This window comes from Pelodiscus sinensis, chromosome 17 (assembly GCF_052426305.1).
Source record: "Pelodiscus sinensis isolate ZL-2025 chromosome 17, ASM5242630v1, whole genome shotgun sequence".
In the NCBI taxonomy this organism is placed as follows: Eukaryota; Metazoa; Chordata; order Testudines; family Trionychidae; genus Pelodiscus; species Pelodiscus sinensis.
The window spans coordinates 6,375,311-6,384,121 of NC_143068.1; positions in this window are offsets into that span (position 1 = coordinate 6,375,311).

The following is an 8,811-nucleotide window of genomic DNA, read 5'->3' on the forward strand; positions in this document are numbered from 1 at the left end:
CTTGTTCCTAATCTTCCTGACCCAGTGCAGAGTCTGTAATTCTCCTGTGACCTAATCAAGAAAGATCCAGCAGGGTCCAGCTCTTCCTCCAAAGTTAGAAGTTGGAATATAGCACTGTGAGAGGTACCATGAAAGCTGAGCAAACTGCTTGCAAATGGAAGCCTAAATAGATTATGTGGAGAATGGTTGCCCTGTCTAACCTGCTTAGATTCTCAGAACACGAACTGGCCAAATAACGACAGACAGATCCTCAAATCACAATTGAAAGTGTTGTAAGAGAGCTGCCTCACTCTACTAACTTCCAATAATTGGTGAAGCAGTTGCAATAGAGTTTGTGCACTGCAGTGGAAGAGATCTATTAAGAATACTTTCCAGGCCTATGCTGCTGGGGAAAACAGTTAATTGAAACTACAGCACGTATTTTAATTGTGCCTTTCTCTAAGCTTTTGCTCGAATTGCAGTGCGGAACTGACTTCACCACTCTGATAGTTCCGCTGCTGAGCTGAACAGCTGTACAGTATCAATAAGTGTTTCTGCATTAGGTTGGGGTTTACTTTTTTAAAAAAAAGAAGTTTAGCAACATTCCAGAACTTTCCAGAATTAACTCCTGGAGTTCTCTCTGCCAGTGGGAGAGGGCTGTCTTCCTATTTCCAGCTCCCTGCATACCTAGAGCCTCAATTTTCCCTTTGGAGCTCCTGGTGTCCCACACTGGGACAGAGGGCTGATCTACTTCATGCTGGAATGGAGCTTTCATGATTTCTCTTGCGCTCAGAATTCCCTCTGTCCCAGGGTTACCATATTTGAACTTTCAAAAAAGATGACACTCCTGAGAGGTAGTGTGTATGTATCATATATCCACGAGGAGTAACAGTAGTTCGAATTAGAAAGCCTAATTCGAACTACCTGCTCCGTGCCGCGTGTAGCCGTGGGCACGGAGTCCGAACTACTGGGGCTTTAAAAATGGCGGCGCCTGGCAAGATGCAAATGAAGCCCGGGATATTTAAATCCCGGGCTTCATTTGCAACTTCAGTTGCCTACATTAAGCACCCTAGTTCGAACTAGGGTGGTAGTGTAGACATACCCTCACAGGTCTGTGAAGCACACCTCGGCCTAGCCATTGGCCGAGCAACAACCCCCTATGGCCCTGCCCAGGGTCGGTGCACCAGGCAATAGGGGAAAACAAATAGTTCAAGGGTCACAGTCTAAGGCTTGGTCCTGGGTCAGGGTGCCAGACAAGGGTCGGATCTTCTCACTCCCAGAGAGCTGACAGGCACAGGGGTTTGCCCCACTGGGGGAATCTGCCACCCAAAAGGAGAGGTGGCGGGGGGGGGGGGATGCAGGCCCACCCACTCCACTGTGTCCCAACCCAAGGCCTGGACAGTGACAGCCTTGCAGCCACTAGGTCGGTGGGGATCCAGGCCATGCTGACTAGGTCAAGGGTCAGTGGGAGACCAGACCACAACTCGCTGCCCACCTGACCTCCATCTCCTCAAGCACCCCAAGGTCGGCTATCCCTGGGCCACTTCTCAATTCCCCCTGCGGGCCTACCAAACTCTGGCACTGCTCTGGGGGGGCCATGTATGACAGAGGGGCTGGCAGGGTGCCCATGGGTTCTGACTCCTACAGGTGTCCAGGTGGGCCGGCCCAGTCGTCTGTGCTTGGCAAGGGTCCGAGAGGGTTTGGCATGGGTTCAGGCGGTGGCTAGTGTCTCAGCAGCCCGGGCCAGGACTCTGGGGCTGGCAGGGGTCCTGGCTGCCCAAACCAGTCTGCTGGCAAGGAGCAGCATGGCTGAGTCCTTCACTGCAGGAGCTGGGGCCAGGCATCTGCTCGGGTCAGCTCCTCCAGCTCTGACTGAGCCCGTAGCTCTTATAGCCCTGGACCCGCCCTCTGGCTTCCTGTGGGCGGGGTTAGTTACGGCTGGACCCACCCTCCAATGGGTTTTAGAGGGCACTTCCTCTTCTGGGTCAGCGGACAGCCATGTTGCTGTCCCAGGCTCATTACATTCTTCCCCTTCAAGTCCAGCCCCCAGTCATTGGGTCTGGATTTCGGCCCTTCCCCCAGGCATGAAAAAAAATCTGCATTCAGATGGTCCCTACCTGCTTGATGCCACACTGAGAAGGCATATTGCTGGAGCGTTAGGTACCATCGCGTCAGACGGGGATTGGTGTCCTTCATTCTGTGTAGCCACTGCAAAGGGGCATGGTCCATCACGAGGACAAAAGGAGAACCCAACAAATAAAAATAAAGGGCATCAATAGCCCATTTAACTGCTAGGGCCTCCTTTTCCATTGTGGAGTATTTATGCACCTGCGGGAACAATTTTCTACTTAGGTAGAGGATGGGGTGTTCCTCGCCATCCACTTCCTGTGAGAGGACTGCACCCAGTCCCACCTCCAAAGCATCAGTCTGTAACAAAAATTCTCAATTAAAATCAGCGCTAAAGAGTACCAGTTCCCATGATAGGATCCTTTTTATTGTGCAGAAGGCCTCCTCACACTCCTTCTTTAGGACTGAGTTGAGGGGGGCTGTGATGGTTGCGAACTGGAGTACAAATGATCAATAATACCCAGAGAGACCTAGGAATTGCTGAACCTGCTGCTTGGTTCTCAGGGTCAGCTAGTCCTGTAATGCCTGGACTTTCCCAATAAGAGATTGAACTTGCCCTCAGCCCAGGTTATACCTCAGATAGGTCGTCTTTTGACACCTGATCCTGCACTTTTTAGGGTTGGCCATGAGCCCAGCCCCCTTTAGAGTCCGGAGGATGGCAGCTACTGCCTCAGGTGTGTGCCCAAGTCTTTGCTGTATATTATAACATCGTCCAGGTAGGCAGCAGTGTACTCTGTTTAGGCACTCAAAAGACAATCCATCAGCTGCTGAAATGTCGCTGGTGCTCCATGTAGGCCGAAAGGAATGCAGACGAAATGGTATAGCCTAGTAGGGGTGGCAAAGGTGTTTTTCTCTTATCACCAGGGATCTAGGGGCATTTGCCAATATCTCTTGATGAGGTCAGGAGTTGTAATGTATCGGGCTGTCCCCAGCCGGTTCAGCAGTTCATTGATTCGGGGCATTGGGTAAGTATCAAATTTAGATAGCATTGACTTTGCGAAAGTCAATACAACAACGTAGGGTCTCATCTGGTTTTGGGACTAACGTGATAGGGCTCTGCCATTTGCTCCATGGCCACTCTGTCACCCCCAATTCCAGTATTGTCTGGACCTTTTTTTGGATGGCTTCCTGCCCCTGCTAGGGGAGAGAGTGAGCCACTTCGTGAACCACCGTCCCGGCAGTCATCTGAATTTTGTGGTAGATGACAGTAGTGAGCCCAGATCAGGCTGAAAACACCTTCTGGAATGAGTGTAGCAGGCGGCCAGCCTCCTCCTGCTGTTGAAGGGAGAGAGTGTTACCCGTCTGCAGCATCTGGGGCAGCTATGTCCACAACCTGGGGTCCCAACGCGGGATCTGGGGTTTGAGGGGCACTCCATAGTCCTTCCGAAACCTTCCAGGGTTTTAGCAGGTTTAGGTGGTATATTTGCTTTTTCTGTCAATGGTCTGGCTGAAGGATTTTATACATCACTGGTCCCACTTGGAGAATTACCTCATAGGGCCCTTGCCAGTGACCAAGGAGCTTGGACTCCTCAGAGGGTAAAAGCAATAAGACCTTTTCCCCTGGTAGGAAGGTGCGTGCACAAGCTCCCTTATTGTCTTGTTTCTCCTCAGTCCCTTGGGCTACCCGCAGATTCTCTTGGACAATGGCCCCCACCAATGCCAGACAGTCCCACAGCTGAGAACATACTGCAGCATGTTTTGTGTGGCGGGCAGTCTCTGCTCCCACTCATTCCTTAACAGATCTAGAACACCCCAGCGTTGCTGACCGTACAATAATTCAAAAAGAGAAAAATGGGTCGAGAACTGGGGTACCTCACGAATAGCCAGGAGCAAAGGGGGGGACAGCTAGTCCCATTTCCGCAATTCTTCCAGAGGAAACCTATGCAACATGTCCTTCAACGTCCAATTAAATCTCTCTGCAAGCCCATCCGTTTGGGGATGATATACAGAGGTTTGTATTTTCTTTATGCCTAGCAGGGCACAGACTTGCTGCAGAAGCCTGGAAGTGAAGTTCATTCCCTGGTCTGTCAGGAGTTCTCATGGCAGTCCTATCCGGGTGAATATTTTCACCATCTCTGCTGTGATAGTTCGAGCATGGGTGTTGTGAAGGGGCATGGCTTCGGGAAATCAGGTCACATAAACCAACAAAATTAAAATGCTCTGCGCTCTTTGGGAGGTCCGACTAAGTCCATGGTTACCCGCTTGAAGGGTTTGCCGATCACTGGGAGGGAGACCAGGGGGGCCTTTGCCCTCACAAACTGGCAAGTTGGGCACAGTACTCCATATCCTCCTCATAAACTCCAGGCCAAAAAAACAGTGATAATACTCGGGCCAGGGTTTTCTCATGTCCAAGTGTCTGGCAGCTGGGATGTCGTGGGCTAATTGGAGAACTCCTCTCCGATGCCGATGGGGCACAAGCTGCATCCATTCCTCCTGGGTTTGAGGGTCTCGGGTAACACAATACAGATGGTCTGAGACCAACTCAAATCGGGGCCACCAGAGTGCATGTTGGGAGACTTTTGCCACCCCATTGACCCAGGTGACTTAGTCCAGCAGCGGGTTGCCCCAGAAGCCTGCTGTTGGATGAGGGTCTGTAGACCTAGTCTATGAGAGTGGTCCAGTCTTGTAATCCAACCTTAACCAAGGTGGTCAATTTAAGGGGAGATCAGGGTCGGGCACGAGACTCCCCAGCACACACCTGCCGAAAGTTACAGTCTGCATCGGTGCAGTCTCATTGCAAATGTCCCCGCCAACCGCAGGAGAAGCAGGGTCCCAATTTGGGCCACCCCAGATGGAGGGGCTCTCCATGTGAGAAGCAGCATCTGCTGCCTCAGTTTCTCCCAGGGCCTATGTTGGAGGGCCCTGGGCATGGTACTCCCTGCCCATGGTTTCGGGCTCGGCCTCTGAGACTCCTCTCAGGGGGCTGGCCTTCCCTTCTGGGCCCCACCGTCACACTCGCTGAGGGAGGTCCCAATTCAGGGTCTGGATTAGTCCTTGGCATTTCTGGACCCACAGGTGCTTCTGCTCCCAAAACGTCCGCTATCAGGGTGACCACCCGAGTTAGAGTTGTAGGCTGGTGGTGGAGTATCCAGGCTCTGCCTTGGGGAGGTAAAATGTGCAAAGGCTGTCCTCCAGCTCATCCTATATGGTCCGGTTCTCTGGACATAGCTGGACCTCTGCTGAATAAGTGATTGTCCTAAGGTGCCGCCGAAAGGTCTCTGGGGTTATATCTAGGACGGCCATAGTCTCTGGCTGCTGCAGGAGAGAGGCCTTGATAAGCCATCTGGGTGAGGCCACTCAGGCAGGGGGCGATTATGGCAGCCCACTGTCCCTGGGGCTATCCGGCCATGAAAGCCACCATTTCAAAAGTTTCCAAAAATGCTTCAGGATCATCCTCTGGCCCTGTCTTGGAGAGGCGGATTGGTGGTGCAGCGGCTGGCGAGTCTCTACCTCTTGCCAATGAGACTAAAGCAGCCAGTTGCTGTTGTTGCTCCCGATGCTGTGCTGTCAATTGCTGGAGCAACTGCTCCTGCTGCGTAGCGAGGGGTTGTAGCAACATCTCTTGTTGCTGCTGCTACCTACGAGGAACTTAACAAGGAACTTAATCGTCCTGGAGTCCGTAGTTCCCTAAATCCAAAAACTCCTAACTTCTAACCATACCCTCAAGTCAGGGGGGTGGGCGATGCCCACATTCTCCACCACTTGTAAAGGGTCCTTAGTCAGTGGGGGAAGGGGAGGAGGCGCACCACTGACTCCCTAGAATGCCCACAAGTCTGTGAGGCATGCCTCAGCCTAGCCATTGGCTGAGCAACAGCCCCCAATGGCCCAGCCCAGGGCTGGGGCACCAGGCAATGGGGGGAACACAAATAGTTCAAGGGGCACAGTCTAAGGCAAAGCCCTGGGTCAGGGCGCCAGGCAGGGGTCAGGTCTCCTCACTCCCGGAGAGCTGACAGGTGCAGGCGGTTTTGCCCCACAGGAGGAACCTGCCGTCCAAGGAAGGGGTGGGGGTGGGGATGCAGGCCCACCCAGTCCACTGCATCCCAGCCCACGGCCTGGACAGTGGCGGCCTTGCAGCCACTAGGTCAGTGGGGATCTGGGCTGTTACATGCCAACTACGTTGAGGGTCAGGGGTTCCAGGCCGCAACTCGCTGCCCACCCGACCTCCATCTCCTCAGCCACCCCAAGGTTGGCTATCCCTGGGCCACTTCCCCATTCGCCCTATGGGCCTACCAGACTCTGGCACTGCTCTGGGGGATCCATGGGTGACAGAGGGGCTGACGGGGTGTCCATGGGCCCCAGCTCCTGCAGGGGTCCAGGTGGGCTGACCCAGTCATGTGTGCTTGGTAAGGGTCCTGGAGGGTTCGGTGTGGGTTCAGGCGGTGGCTGGTGTCTCAGCAGCCCGGGCCAGGACTCCGGGGTTGGCAGGGGTCCTGGCGGCCCAATCCAGTCCTCCGGCCAGGGGCAGCACGGCTGAGCCCTTTGCTGTGGGAGCCAAGGCCAGGCATCTGCTTGGGTCAGCTCCCCAGCTCTGACTGAGCCTGTAGCTCTTATAGCCCTGGACCCACCCTCTGGCTTCCTGTAGGCGGGGCTAAGAGCGGCTGGACCCATCCCCCAATGGGTTTTAGAGGGTGCTTCCTCTTCCAGGTGAGCAGGAGGTCATGTTGATGTCCCAGGCTCATTACACATGGTAATAACTTCAGCTACGTGCTTTGCAATCCTATCAGTGAAAATTGTACCACAGGCTGCAGTACAGTCCATCACACCAATATCAGCCTTCCCTTAGGGATGAAAAGCTAGTGTGATGCCCTTGAACAAGAGACCCTAGCAGATCAGACCATTGCACTTCTCTGCTCTCTTTTGTTTCTTTAATGATGGAAACATGATTCTTATTGGATGTGCTGTGGCCCTATTGGAAGTGGCTTCATTTTATATATAACACCCCTGGTGTTTTGGTTAACTTGGTGAAATCAACAAATGAACACACCCCAGAATGGGTGCATACAGGGTGAGGGCACAAAGGGCATTCTCACCCTCGTGTTTCCTGCACAGGATCCAGATACAGCTGCACTCCTGCTTCACCAGCATTTCCCCATCCTACAGCAGCCAGCAGCAACACAATTGCGGCACCCAGGCTTGCCGACGGGGGAAGGGGGCAAAGGGGGCAATTGCCCTGGAGTCTGGCAATACAAAAGGGCCCAGAGCCCTGGGCTCTGTGAATTACTGCTGGAACGCCATGCGGCATGCTCTAGGCCCGTGGTCCCCAACGCGGTGCCCGCCGGGGGATTTATGTGCACCCGCTGAAACATCTGGGCTGGCCCTGCCCCCGGTGCGTGGCACATGCATGGTGCCGGCTCCAGGCGCGGGACGCATGGGCGGCCCCTCCCCTGGGCGCGCAGCACTTGCACAGGGCCGGCCCGGGGCGCGTGAGCGGTCCCAGCCCTGGCCTCAGGGCACATGTGCAGTGGCCACCTGGGGCGCGTGGCTTGTGGGCGGCCCCAGGCGCACGGCCCATGCGCGGTGCCGGCCCGGGGTGCGTTGTCAAGACCCTGCCCCAGGCACGCGGCACATGCGCAGTGCCAACCCCGGGTGCATGGCTCCTGGGTGGCCCCGCCCCCGGGTGCGCAGTGCATGCGTGGTCCCGCCCCCGAAAGCACGGTGTGTGAGCGGCCCTGCCCGCGGATGCCCGGCAAGTGAGCGGCTCCGCCCCGGGCACCTGGCAGCCATGCAACGTTGGGGACCACTGCTCTAGGCAGAACTGATGGCTGCCTTGGGGAAGTGCAGTGCTCTCTAACTTGCACTGAGAGCTGTCTAGCCTCAACCCCGCCCCTTCTGCCTGAGGCCTTGCCCCTTCCACCTTGCCCAAAGGTCAAGCCAGACTGTTGGCCCCACTGCACCCTATGCACACTGGATCACTCTCCTGAGCTCTCTCCTGGGATGGCTTAATGTTTGGCACCATGGGTCTGAATGAAAGCCCACTGAGGTCAGTGGGAATCTTCCCCATATACACAAGGCTTCTTTACTAGCACTTTGTCCTGCTGCAAATAAATGACACAAGGAACCTAATTCTCAGTTACCTTAAAGCTACTTTATGCCACTGGCAGCATCAAGGCTAGCTGCTAACGTGCTAGAAACAGGCCTCACTGTAAATGAGAATCAGGTCCATTGTTTTAAAAAGCTGATCACTTTGGGCTTGGATGAGACCCCTGGAAGCAGCAAAATTGTCCAGCAGAAGGTTGCTTTGTTTGCTTGAATTAAATATGTCAATGTTTTTAGGCAGCGAATGTAGAACAGGGAGAAAAGAAAAGATGAAAAAATATTATGCACTTCCGATTTTTAGATTAATGCTCTTCCTCATAAAAGTATGAATGACATTTATTTGGCTGGCTGAGTAATCCATGTTAACAAGACAATTAGTATGTGATGAAAGTTATTATCATCCTTGGCACGTCAAATACGGAGCTGCTGCTAGATTTGGAATGGATCCTCGATGCATTTCTTATTTGTAGCAGAAGATAATATTGAATTTTTCTCTGACGATCTTGACAGGGTGTAATTAATACTTTTCTGCATTGAATAAAATGGAGCAAAACACAGCAACGCAGATTAAAAGAAAATTTCAACAAAAATTAAGATTTTTTTAAAAATTCTATTTTGAGTGAATGTCACACTTATGAAAAGTAATTGATTGACAGCCATGGGTGACTG